Below are 13,665 nucleotides of genomic sequence, written 5' to 3'. Positions count from 1 at the left end.
GTAAATTTTTTTTGAAGACTCAACACATTTGCCCATTTCATGATGGGTAATTTATGAATGTACCTGCCCACTCCATTTTGAGTGTTCAGCAGTTTTTGGAAAAAAAAAACCCCGGCATGACAGCCATGCACCACCCTCCTTATTCACCTGATCTTGCCCTGACTGACTTTTTGTTTGTTTCCCCAGATGAAAAAAGTCATTAAAGGGAAAACTTTGCTGATGTGGAAGAGGTGAAACAATAAAACATCAGGAGCACTAAAAGGCATAAAAATGGACAAGTTAAAAAACTGTTTTGGTCAGTGGAAAAAATGTCTTGACAGGTGTATTGTATCAAATGGAGAGTACTTTGAAGGTGACTGAAGTTTAAACATGTAAGAACAAATACACTAAATAAATTCAGTTTTTTGGGGGGTTCCCTCTTGTATATATTGTTAAATGATTATGACACTCAAGCTAATGAAGATAGCTATCACCTCAGTTACTATTTTCTTCTTTTCTTTTTTATGTGGTGAAAATATTATCTACCTTCTCAGTAGATCTCAAGTATGCAATTAAGTATTGTTAAGTATAGTTACATTTTTGTACGTAAGTTTTCTAGAATTTATTCATCATGAAACTATGTACTCTTCAACCAACATCTCGTTTTCCCCACCACACTGGCAATCACCATTCGGTTATCTGCTTCTATAACTTCAACTTTTTTTAGATTCTACTTTTAAGTGAGATCATGCAGTATTTGTCTTTCTATGTCTGGCTTATTTCACTTAATATAATGTCCACTAGATTCACTCATGTTGTTGCAAATGGCAGGATTTCCTTCTTTTTCAAGGCTGAATAATATTCCATTGTGTGTGTGTGTGTGTGTGTGTGTGTGTGTGTACCCATCGGCGTATCTTCATGGAGAGTTAAGAAAATATGTTTGGCATCAGATGAGCTGGTTCAGCTCCCGGCTCTGCTACCACTAACACGGTTATGGTGGATGACTTATTTAACTGCTTTGATGGCCAGCTTTTTACTTTGAAAATATAGCCTAATAATACCTTCTTATTATGAAAATTAAATGATGGCTTATAAAAGAGCACATAGACCTCCATAAATGGTAAGTATTATTTAGTCCAAATATAACAGTATTTTTCTGTCAAGATATAATAAGTATTATAATGACAGAACATAACATTGAGTTGACATTTTCTAACAAATGACTATTCTTCCTGTTTAACAAGAAATAACATGGGGTAATTGAAAAAATACATAGAAAAGAGAGGGATCCTAGGGAGCCCTGCCATAAGTTGTTCAGTCACCCTGGACAAATCACCCAACTCCTTGGGTCCCAGTCTCCTCATCCCTCAAAGGAACACTGTTCCTTGCACTGCATCCATGAAGGTGTTGGCTAAACTATTTCCAAAGGCTTTTCTAGTTTTGGAAGTGTAGAAAGTCTGCATATTTTTTGATTGAAAGGACTTCAGTGGAAAAGTTCTTTTAGGACAAGAAGCACCCCAATCAGGACATGAAGCACCCAAATCAGGACATACCTGGGGCACATATAATTCTTTAGGAAGAAATTGGGTGAAGAGGCTACAAATGACCAGAAATCAGATTCTGGATAGCCTGCTTGATAGGCTAATGAGATTTGGGAGGACCCAGCTGCTTACTTTGGGATCAAACTGAACTCCATTTTTCCACTGAAACTTTAAAACAACTATCCCACTCCTGGAGCAACACCCTCCACAAAGTCTTTCCAAGCTGGATCTCTGAAGACCCTCACTTTCAAGGAGAGCTCCCAGCCAAACTTCCTCCAAAGTCACCCCACTTTTGTGCTTAATCTCAGTTTGTCCTGTCCATGGCCCTTCTGGTGGGACTCCCCAAATTCAGCTCCCAGCTCTTACTATTTTTAGCTCCCAACTCAGGAACTTTTTGGAGTAAACAATCACATGCCCTAGGGAATTTATGACATGCCTAACTTGCACTCCCCCTCTTACCTTCTTATTAATAATCCCTTGCTTTAAGAGGAAGACATTAATAGTTTTTAAAGTTTCCTTACCCCAAATATAAAAGTGTTACATGTCGACTATAGAAAAGTTTAGAAAGGATAAAGATACTGGATATTATCTATGATCTTTCAACCCAAGGACAGCTACTGTTAACAATATATTTCCAATCTTATTTCTTATATCTATATTTATAGTATATCTATAGCTGTTTATGTATATTTTGTATATTTGAGTTAATACTATACATACAAAATAAATTCTTGATACATCAACATTTACTATGGGGCTTTCTGTTTCCTTCTCTCTGACGTCTTGATCTTTCCCAATGATACTGACCTGCAGCTTGCAACTAGCTTCCATCATCATGGTATTGCTAAATATTGAGATGAGTTATGGTTTTATGTGCTAAAAAAAGAATGTTTCACTCCAAAATGAAGGTGATTTAGGCTCATCAACCCTGAAGACATAAATCCCAGGGCAAATTTATTTCTGATGTTTTTCAAATTTATTAGCATACAATTACTTCTAGGGTTCCCTTACATTTTTATTTTAGATTTTATTTTATATTCCTTCCTTTCATTTTTTTATTAAAGAGAAATTAGCAATAAGGTTAAAATAAATTTTTCATTAAAATATTATTTATATAGACCCATTAGCTATCACTATGACCATTTGAATATTTCATTATGGCTTCTCCTTATGTGTGGTTTTGCTTTCTGTGGTTTCAGTTACCCACATTCAACCATGGCCTGAAAATATTAAATGGAAAAATCTGGAAATAAACAATTCAATAAACAATTCACAAATTTTAAATTGCCCACTGTTCTGAGCAGTGTGATAAAATCTCGCACTGTCTTGCTCCATCTCTTTGGGACATGAATCATCCCTTTGTCCAGTGTATCCATGCTGTGTGCACTCCCCACCCGTTAGTCACCTAACTATCTTGGTGTCATAGTGCTTGTGTTTAAGTAACCCCTATTTTACCTAATAATGGCCCCAAAGCACAAGAGTACTGAAGCTGGCAATTCAGATATGCCAGGGAGCATTAAAGAGCTTCCTTTGAGTGAAAAGGTGAAAGTTCTAGATTTAATAAAGCATTTTATCATCTTACATCATCACAAGAATTCAGGAGAGTACAATACAATAAGACATTATGAGGGAGGGGAACACCTACATAATTTTTCATACTCTATATTGTTATAATTATTCTGTTTTATTTCTAGTTATTATTGTTAATATTTGCTGTGCCTAATTTATAAATTTAACTTTATCATAGCTTATGTATTATTGGACAAAACATAGTACATGTAGGATTTGGTACTATCTGTGATTCAGGCATCCACTGGGGGGTCTTGGAACAGATCCCCTGAAGATAAGGGAAGGGGTTACTACCACCCAGGCAGGGGATCAAGGTTGTCTGAAATGTATAAACAGGGGCCTGATTGCAGGCCACTCCCATTTCATTAGCAGGGTCATGGTGGAATCAGCCACAAGACTAGGGTATGGAGGCCTGAATTATTGGTCCGGGTACCTCAAATTGCCCAGGAATGAAATTCCCTGGGGTATAAGGTTAGGTTGAATTTGCAGTTCAGAGAGGGGTGAAGCTTAAAGAACTTCAGGGCAGAGAGCTGTACAGAGCTGCTGGAGGCACTTTCCTCTGCTTGTTTCATAAGCACCTCCGCTTTCTTAAAGAACCACTGGGGAGCTGAGGTCCCTAAGATCAAGTTGACAGGTCTGACTCTGTTCAGAGTCAGAGATTCTAAAGACCTGACCGGATAGCTTGGTTGGTTAGAGCGTCCTCCCCATATGCCATGGTTGCAGAGTCAATCCCTAATCAGGGCACACACAAGAATCAACCAACAAATGAATAAATAAGTGGAACAACAAATCAACGTTTCTCTCCCTTTCTTTCTTTCTCTCTAAAATCAATAAATAAAAATTTAAAAAGAATTCATAAAAAAAGAATCAGAGATTTCTATTTGAGTCAAAATTTAATGGTAACTCCAAAGCTTGGTGGGGAAAGAGAAACAGTGGCAAGTGCAGACAAAGAGAGAGAAACAACAAAAATAGAGAGCTCTTAAATTGTCTGAGCTTGTCTGAGCTAGTTTCTGTGCTGTCAACTATAACCAGGAGCCACTCAAACTGCTGCTGATATCACGACCAGAAATAAAACCTGACTCCTCTTCTGGACTGCTACCGCCGCTAACAAAATGCTGCGGCTCTTTGTGTGCTAAGGGCAGGGCTGAGAGCTATTGCGAGGGCGCTGGCTGAGCGGGTGGCCAGCAAGGGCAGGGAGCCGGGAGTCAGGGGCATGGTGGAGGCTGAGGGCTGGTCACCAAGGGGCTCCGACAGGATCCAGATGAGCTGTGGGCATACAGAAGCATCAGATCAGTGAACAATCAGAGGGAAGCTGGGTTCTCTGGTTTACGAAGTTTGAACCAGAGGCGTGAATAAGGCAGAAATGGAAGCTGGGGGCTGAGATAGCACCAGAAGAGTTCCAAATTACCCTGTGAGATCACAGCTCTGAGGCCTTGGATCAGGTTTTTACAAGGAAATTAAATTAACATGAATGTATCAGGAAGGCTCAGGTTTTAAAATTTATCTTATATTAGATTGCATTTTATAGACAGCTGCACCCAGAGGATGGTCTTTCTAGGCCTTTAAGGAACTAGACCTCTCGGGGAAGCTCCGCGTCCACCTGTGTCCTGCCTTCCCCAGAGGTCCTTGGCAGATGGCAGTCTGTGTTTGTACAGATGGTTCATTTGAGCCTTAGGGCTTGCTCTGGATTTTTCCTTCAGGATCCTGCCTCCCACCTCTTGGGATAGGAACAGGGGTGGAATTATAGAAAACATAAAAAAACAGTGTAAAGAAGCGGAATAAACCACCACTATTTCACTCTCCAGAAGCAATTGTTCTGTATCTTCATCTGTGGAATAGGCATACTTATTAAAACAGAGTTGTGATATTAGTTGAGGGAGAAGCCATTTTAACATTTGGTATATTCTCTTCTAGTCTTCTTATTAAGTATTTTAAACACGATTGAAATCACACAGTATATATAATTTTTATCCCACCTTTTTTTGTTAGTAATATATCATGACTGTTACAGTCACCAAAATGGTGTGTGTGGGGGTATGTGTGTGTGTGTGTGTATGTTTGTGTATTTCTACAAAGCAGATGGTGGGCTGGATTTGGTCTGTGAGCTGGCAGCTGGCTGACCCCAGATGCAGAACAAAGGGCAGCTGCTGACAACAACGAAAACAATGGTGCTATCCTCCTTAGGGATTCAGAGGTGAATTGGTCACATCTGTACCTACCGGAAACTCACTATCTAGGATGTGCAGGGTGCTAGAGGGTAAGTAGTCAGGAGGTGAGATTTAAATAAATTTTCTTTCTATTTAATTCTGTTTAAGCCCCTTAATCGGTGGTTTCCTGGATCCATATTTAATCCCTAACACAGCAGGGTACATTCCCTGAGAGAAGAAAGCTAGAACTTTAACTCATAACAGATTTTCCAGGAAGCCCAGTAGAGATGGCCCATTTTTGCCCTCTGTGGCCCTGCCTCTCACCATCATTTTGGGAGAATGTTTAGTCTAGGCCCTGTCTCCAAGGCTGTTGGGTGCAGGCAGGAGCCAAAATCTTGACAAAAACATTTTTTTAAATTTCACTTTTAATGATTGCTGTATATTTTATCATATGATTGAACCATAATTTATTCTTTTTCTAAATATTGGATATTTAAGTTGCTTCTACAGGTTTACTTTTAAAACACTGTAAAGAAATCCTTGGTACATAAGTCTTTCTCTTAAATTTAGGCTATTTTGTGAGTATTAGTTGCAGGAGAAACTATTTTGACATTTTGGTATATTCCCTTCTAAGTCTTTTTATTAAGTATTTCAAACATGTTACATTCATACTACATATATAATTTTTCTGAAAAATTGAACAAACAAGTGATTTTATCTGGTACAGTTCCAAGGTAGAAAAAGTGGAGCAGGCAGGGCTTTGTGCCTCTCCCCACCCCCCGACGGGGAGAGTAGTGGCTGTGGCACATATACGATCATAGTAAATTGGCAGAAGGAAAACACAACATACCTGGCTAGAGGGGGAGAGATAAGGCGGCATGTCTGGGGAGCCCAGAGCGGGGACGTGGGACCCACTACTCCTCCCACGGGAGTTTCCCCTTTGGCTCAAATGAAGACTTGGCTCCGCAGAGGCACAGCGGGGAGTGTCCTGTGTCCCTACTCTCTGGCTTCTGTGTTCTCTGCTTTGGGGCAAAGGAGTGTAGAAAGGCAGACAAGTCGGTTCTGCACCAGTCTTGCTCTAGGCCACCAGGGAAATAGATTAAAAGATTATTCCATTTTCTTTAACTTTACCTTCCTTGGCACCGTTGCTTTGTGAAGATAAGGCAGTATGAATAGTAGGCTCAGGAAGATGTGGCCAAGGAAATAGACAGATTTATATACCTTAAGCCATTTGTTCCATGTGAAGAGGCAGAAGGCAATCATTGAGTAACACATGAAGAACCAGGGGATGGTCTCCTGTACCAAATAGTAGAAGGGTTGTAGGATAATAATGGAAGCCAGGTTGCTCAGGGTTGGGCTGTCTCGAATTAGGATGGCAGCCTGTCTTCCCATGATACCAATGAGGAATTCCATCTGGGAGCAGACCAGGTATCCGGAGTGTAGGCCGTGCCAGAGGGCCAAGAATAGCAATGAGAGACCCTGGGATAGCCCTTTATTTCCAAGGAACTAGAGTTGTTTGAAGAGGTAATGGGCCACCCAGGCATTGGTGTTGACGTTGAAAGGGGCAATGGTACGGGTGAAGCAGGAGGTTGTTTCAAAGAGCCACAATTTCATGTTAGCACAGGCATCCCACTTTGTTTTTCCATTTCCATCAAAGTCATTGAAGCCAAACCCCCGGCAAAAGGCATACTCCTTCTGTGACCAGCCAACAGGTGACGTATGTGTACAGTACAAACTTGCTCCAGATCAGCATGTACCTGCAGCGGAACCAGATAAGGTGGTTTTCATAGTCTTCAGTGAGGAGATGGTTTTCTGTGGTGTGGGAGCTGAGCAGAACTTATCCTACCAGATAGACAAGGCCCAGACTGAGGCGCTTGAGAGCAGGTATGGTGCTGTTTCGTGTCTTCCCTGGTGTGTCAGTCAGCTGTCTCTGCACCAATACAGTGGTTTACTGAGGACTGGGACCTTACCAAGAAGGCCCCATAGAAGTAGGATGAACCAGCTACTTCCAGCAGGGAAGGGACACCCCTTATGGAATATTTCTGTGGCTCAGAAGACAAGGAATTCTGATCTTTCCCTCCATCAATGTAGTCAACAGCCAAATCAATCAGTTTAAGGGCAGAACATAACGTGGCATTGTCCACTTGATATTGTAGTTGCCAGTGGCTGTGTTATAATATCTGGCAAGAAGGTCGGTCAGCAGGAAACAGAAGGTAGTGAGCTTGGCAGTGATGGTGCGGCCGATTACTAGCAGAATGAGAAGCTGAAGGATGATACATAGCAGGGAGTGGTAGAGCCTATTTCCAAAGTTAAAATAAGCAATTGAGAGGCCCATGAAGGTGTGGAAGAGATGGATGAGGTAGCTCTCCTTGTAGAAAAGGTAATGACAACAAAGCCAAGAGTAACCCAGGAATGTAGAGATGATGAGCCGCAGCGCCTCTTCTGACATGCCCAGGGACGTTGCCAACTTGTTAAGGCTCAGATCCTCGAAACCCCACTGCAACACCCTTGTCAGCTCTGCCACTGTTTCCATGTCCCCTTCAGCAGCAGACACCATCTTACCTCCTGGTGCCCACCAGGGACCCCCTTAGCGCTGTGAGTCCCGAATGTGGGCACAATGCTGTGGCTTCACCCCCAGTTCCGCCTGGAGCCCACCCACGACTACATATATAATTTTTATCCCATTTTTTTTTCTTTACAATATATTGTGACTAGTCTCATGATTATATTTTATTTATGGATGTAGTTAGATTAATATCTAAAAGCATAAGGCTCTTACTGCATATCAATCTAATTGCTTTCCAGATAATTATACTATTTATTTCTGATAAGGTTTCAATCTAGAATTTAGACTCTAATTAGGCTTTAACAAGGTTTATCTAATTAACCCTGGGCTTGTGTTCCTCACTCCCTTTTCAGTCCTGAATGAGAGAGCTTGCTTTCCTTGCTATTCCCTGTTGGTCATCTCCCTGAGGAGCAGAGTCTGTTAGGAGGGACTATGGGGGGAAATAAGGATTTCCTTTCTCCACCCTGTCCTGTCCATCCAAGGGTCCAGCCCATGTTCTGATCTTATCCTAATCTCTTAATCTTGAAATATGTTTTCCTGGAAGCAGTGGTCTGGTGCAGAAAAAACTTTGGGTTTTGGACTTAGAGAGAACTGGCACTTTCTTCAGTATTTTTAACCCCTTTCTCTCTCTGTGCTTTAGTTTAGACAGCTTCCATTATTCTGTCTTCAAGGTCACTGATCTTTCCTTCTGCACTGCCTAATCAGTTGTTACTCCCTTTCAGTACACTTTATTTCATCTCTAGAATTTCCATTTGGTTCTTATTTATATCTCCATTTCTCTCTGCATTATATTAATTTTCATTCAAAATTCTCTAATATAGCTGTAATAGTTGTTTTAGCATTTATTTTTGGTAGTTTCATCACCTTTGTTACTTCTGGATTTGTTTTAAACTGATTTTTCTGATTTGTTTGTAACTTATTTGACTGATTTTTTCTCCTGATTGTGGTTTATTTTATTTATCAGTGATTGAACCCACAACCTAGGTAGGTGCCCTGACTGGGAATTAAACCTGAAGCCTTTTGGTGTATGGGATGATGCTCCAATACACTGAGCCACCCGGCCAGGGCTGATTTCTGTTTTTAATTGAAATGAGCTGATTTTGCTTCTGGGCATGATAGAATGATAAGGACTGAATTTACCTTACAGATCTAAACAGCTAGAACTCTGGAAAAAATATATAACATGACAACTGTTTTTGGAATTTTGACAGCAGGTAGAATGATTTATGAGCCCCAAGAGAAGGAAACAAATGAGGTGAGTTTTACAGTTGACTCAGTGTACCGCCTGAATGGACTCATGCTAGGGAGAAGAGACTCTGAACTAAAATCAGAAATTGGAGTTCTGAGAGGTTAATGCAGCTGGCATTTGTGGGGGCAGAGTATAGGAGAGGAGGGAACTGCATAAAGAGAGAGCTTTGAATGTTTACAGAGAGACACCCTTAAGCCTTTGGCTCAGTGATCTGCACGTGTGTGAGAGGAAACTGCTGAGGCCACGGAAAGGATCGCCACGCAGCAATGAAGTGGACAATTTCTGGAGCTACACAGTACTGGGAATAGTTTATATTCCAGCAGCCAGAGTAAAGATCTCATAATTTCCAAAGCATCAGGTAGAGATCTCAGGAGGGCATATCCTTAGGAGTGAAACTATATTAACCCTGGACTAAATTAATAGCTGTCTGTTTCAAAGGAAGCTTTGAAAGGGATAAAATGATCCAACATAATTTAACTGTACACTAGCACAAAATCGAACATTAATTGAGAAAATTCAACGAAATCCAGCACCCAAGTGTAAAATTGATAATGTCAGGCATCCAATAAAAAAGTACCAGATATGCGAAGAAGAGGGAAAATATGATCCATAAGCAAGAGAAAAGTCAATCAATAAAAACAGACCCAGAAATGATTGAGATGATGGAATCAGAAGACAAAGATCTTAAAACAATTTTCATGGATACATTCGATATATTCAAGAAAGTACAGGAAAAAGAGATAGAAATGAAAGATATAAAATGAATCTAAGTAGAACTTCTAGAGATGAAAAGTATATGAAATAATAAATATAATAGATGAGCTTATCAGCAGATAAGGTACTGCAGAAGAAAAAAATCAGTGAGCCTGAAGTCATAGTAATTAAAATTTAAAATCAAAATGAGGCACCAAAAATACATAAACAGGAAATGATGACCAACACAGTATGGGAATATATAAGCAGTGTAGCATAGGTAATTGGACGCCCAGAAAAGAGAAGGGAGGAAGGGTTAAAAAATGAAACAGGTAAAAATATTTGAAGAAATAATGGCTAAAATATTTCCAGATTTAATGGAAACTGTAAACCCATGCACAATGAACACCAAGCAGAACATACATCAAGAAAACACCACCACATGTAATGTATTATAATTACATTATAATAAAATTGCTGAAAACCAGCGATAAAGAAAAAATACTTAAAAACAGTTTTAAAACCAGACGGGGAAAAAAAGACACACAGAGACGAATAAACATAAGAGTGAGTAAACTTTTTATCAGAAACTATGCAAACTAATATCTATGTATGTAAAAATTTATTGTTGATCATTCCATATAATAGAATATAAGTAATAGTTCTTTCTAACTTAAAATAAGATTTCCTTTTTCATTTGTGAGTTTACATTTTTAATAAAATTTGGCTAATGACTGAATTATGCTAAATATTTCACAAAATTAAATTTTGATTTCTGTAGTTTTAAATTCTTTTTATTTGCTTTAAATATTATTTTTACTTATTTTATTTTGTCTTTTATTTCAATTTTTAAAAATAGTTATAACTCAGAGGGACTGAGTAAAAAAGAAAAAGGACTCACGGACGTGAACAACAGCGTGGTGATTGTGGGGTGGGTGGAGGTAGAAGAGAGTCAAAGGGGATAAATGGTATGGAAAAAACACAATAAAAATATAATTATAATTCACCTGGCCAGTGTGGCTTCGTTGGTTGAAACATTGTTCCATGCACCAAAAGTGTGTGGATATGATTCCCTAGTCAGGGCGCATACCTAACTTGTGTGTTTTTCCCCAGTTGGGGTGCATGTGGGAGGCAACCAATTGATGTTTCTGTCATAATGATGTTTCTGTTTTTCTCACTCCTCCTTCCTCTCTCTCTGGAAGCAATAAATATATTTTAAAATATCTACATAGTTATAACTCAGTTTAACAAATTTTTTTTGAAAATTTTTTCTGAACTCAATATGAGCATTTGTAACCTTATTGTTTTTTCCTTGTATTGCATTCATTTATTCTTGTAATTATTTCAGCAAATATTTATTAAACCACAACCCTAAATCAGGCATTGTGACAAGAACTCTTTCCAATATAGTTTATATTGATATAAATATCATGATATAAATGATACAAACTATATTTCTTACAGTTTTCTGTTTTGTGGCCAGAAACATTTTTCCATCTTTATTGAGATATAATTGACACATAACATAGCGTAAGGTATGCAATGTAATGATTTGATACACATATGTATTGTGAAATGATTCTCACAAGGTTAGTTAACACACCACCTTCAATAATTACAATTTTTTTTTTGTGGTGAGAACACTTAAGATCTACTCTCTTAATGAATATCAAGAATATAAAACAGAATTAATAAACTGTGGCCATGATGTTATGCATTCCATTCCCAGAACTTACCTTATAACTATAAATTTGTACCCTGTGAACAACATTTTCCCATTTCCCCAGCCCTAGTCCCTGGCATCCACTATGCTACCTTCTGTACTATGAGTTTAGCTTTTTTCGAGTCCATATATAAGTGAGATCATATAGTATTTGTCTTTCTTTGTTTGACTTATTTCACTTAGCACAGTGCCTTCAAGATCCATTCATGTCAAAATTGGCAGGACTTCCTTCTTTTTTACGTTGAATAATATGCCATTGTAAATATATATAATACATTTTCTTTATCCAGTCATTCATTGATGGACACTTGGGGTGTTTCCATGTCTTGGCTATCATGAATAACACTGCAATGAACATGAGGGTACACATAACTCTTCGAGATAGTGATTTCATACCCTTTGAATTTGTACCCAGAATTGGGATTCCTGGATCATATGGCAGCATTGTTTTTAACTTTTTGAGGACCCTCCATACTGTTTTCCATAGTGGCTATACCAATTTACATTCCTACCAGGAGTGTACAAGCATTTTCTTTTTGCCACATCCTTACTAACACTTGTTATCTCTTGTCTTTTTGATAATAGACATTCTAACAGGTATGAGGTGATATCTTATTCTGGTTTTGATTTGCATTTTCTTGATGATTATTGATGATGAGCATGTTTTCATGTATCTGTTGGCCATTTGTATGTCTTCTTTGGAAAAATGTCTCTTCAGGTCCCCATTTTTAAATCAGATTTTTTTAATTGAGTTGTGTGAATTCTTTATATATTTTGGATATTAACCAATTATCAGATATATAACTTGCTAATATTTCCTCCCATTTCATAGGTTACTTTTCCATTTTTTAAATTGCTTCTTTTCCTGTGTGGACTCTTTTTAGTTTGATGTAGAGCCACTTGTTTATTTTGGCTTTCATTGCTTGTGTTCTTGGTGCCATTTCCAAAAAAATGCTTACCAAGATCAATATTAAGATTTTCACCTATTTTTCTCCTAGGAGTATTATAGTATTAGGCCTTATATTTAAGTCTTAAATAAGCTTCAAGTTAATTTTTGTAAGTGGTGTAAGAGAGGAGTCCAATTTTATTCTTTTGCATATGAATATTCAGTTTTTCAACACCATATATTGAAGAGACAATCCTTTCTCTATTGAGTATTCTTGGCTTCCTTGACAAATATTAGTTGATTGTACATGCATGGGTTTGTTTATGGGCTCTTGATTCTTTTTTATTGTTCTGTGTGTCTGTTTTTATTCCAGTACAATACTTTTGTTTTTTTAAACAATAAACATTTATTCCTCACAGTTCTGGAGTATGGGTAGCCCAAGGTCAAGGTACCAATAGAGTCTGTGCCTGCTAAGAGCCATTTGCAGATGGTCACCTTCTTGCTGTATCCTCACATGGCTGAGAGAGAAGGGGAGGGGAGAGGAGAGACAAAGACAGAGATAGATAGATAGATAAATAGGTACATACATACATACATACTATAATGCTGTTTTGATTACTATAGCTTTGTAATATAGTTTGAAAACAGAATAAGGCTTTCAACTGTGTTCTTTCTCAGATTTGCTTTGGCTATTCAGGGTCTTTAGTAATTCCATATGAATTTTAGGGTTGTTTGTTCTATTTCTGTGAAAAATACTATTGAAATTTTGATAGAGATGATGCATTGAATCTGTCTATTGCTTTGGGTAGTGTGGCAGTTTAACAATATCAATTATTTTAATGTATGAGCACAGAGTAGCTTCCATTTATTTGTATCTTCAGTTTCTTTCATCAATGTCTTATTAGTTTTCAGTGTACAGATCTTTCACTTCCTTGGTTAAATTTATTCCTAGGCTTTTATTATTTTTTGAAGTAATTGTAAATGTGATTGTTTTCTTAATTTCTTTTTCTGATACTTTGTTATTAATGTATAGAAATGCAAGTGATTTTTGTGTATTGATTTTGTATCCTGCAACCTTGCTGAATTTGTTTATTAGTTCTAACAGTTTTTGAGTGAAGTCTTTAGGGTTTTCTATATATAATATCATGTCATCTACAAATAGAGAATTTAGTTTAGAAGTACTTTGCTGAGATTTTTGCATCTATATTCATCAGGGATATTGACCTACAGTTTTCTTGTATGTGCTTGTCTGGCTTTGGTATTATCTAAATGCTGGCCTGATAAAATAAGTTTGTGTGTTCCTTTCTCTTTA

General features: G+C 38.0%; 1 pseudogene; it reads right to left on the bottom strand.

Annotated features, from left to right (window-relative positions):
* Window positions 1-6,343: 6,343 nt before the first annotated feature.
* Window positions 6,344-7,793, bottom strand: LOC129073498 (lysophospholipid acyltransferase 5-like; annotated as a pseudogene).
* Window positions 7,794-13,665: the final 5,872 nt, after the last annotated feature.

Source organism: Pteronotus mesoamericanus, unplaced genomic scaffold, assembly GCF_021234165.1.
Source record: "Pteronotus mesoamericanus isolate MK-2021 breed Mesoamerican mustached bat unplaced genomic scaffold, CSHL_Meso_final contig_116, whole genome shotgun sequence".
NCBI lineage: Eukaryota > Metazoa > Chordata > Mammalia > Chiroptera > Mormoopidae > Pteronotus > Pteronotus mesoamericanus.
This window is presented reverse-complemented; position numbering and strand designations above follow the sequence as displayed.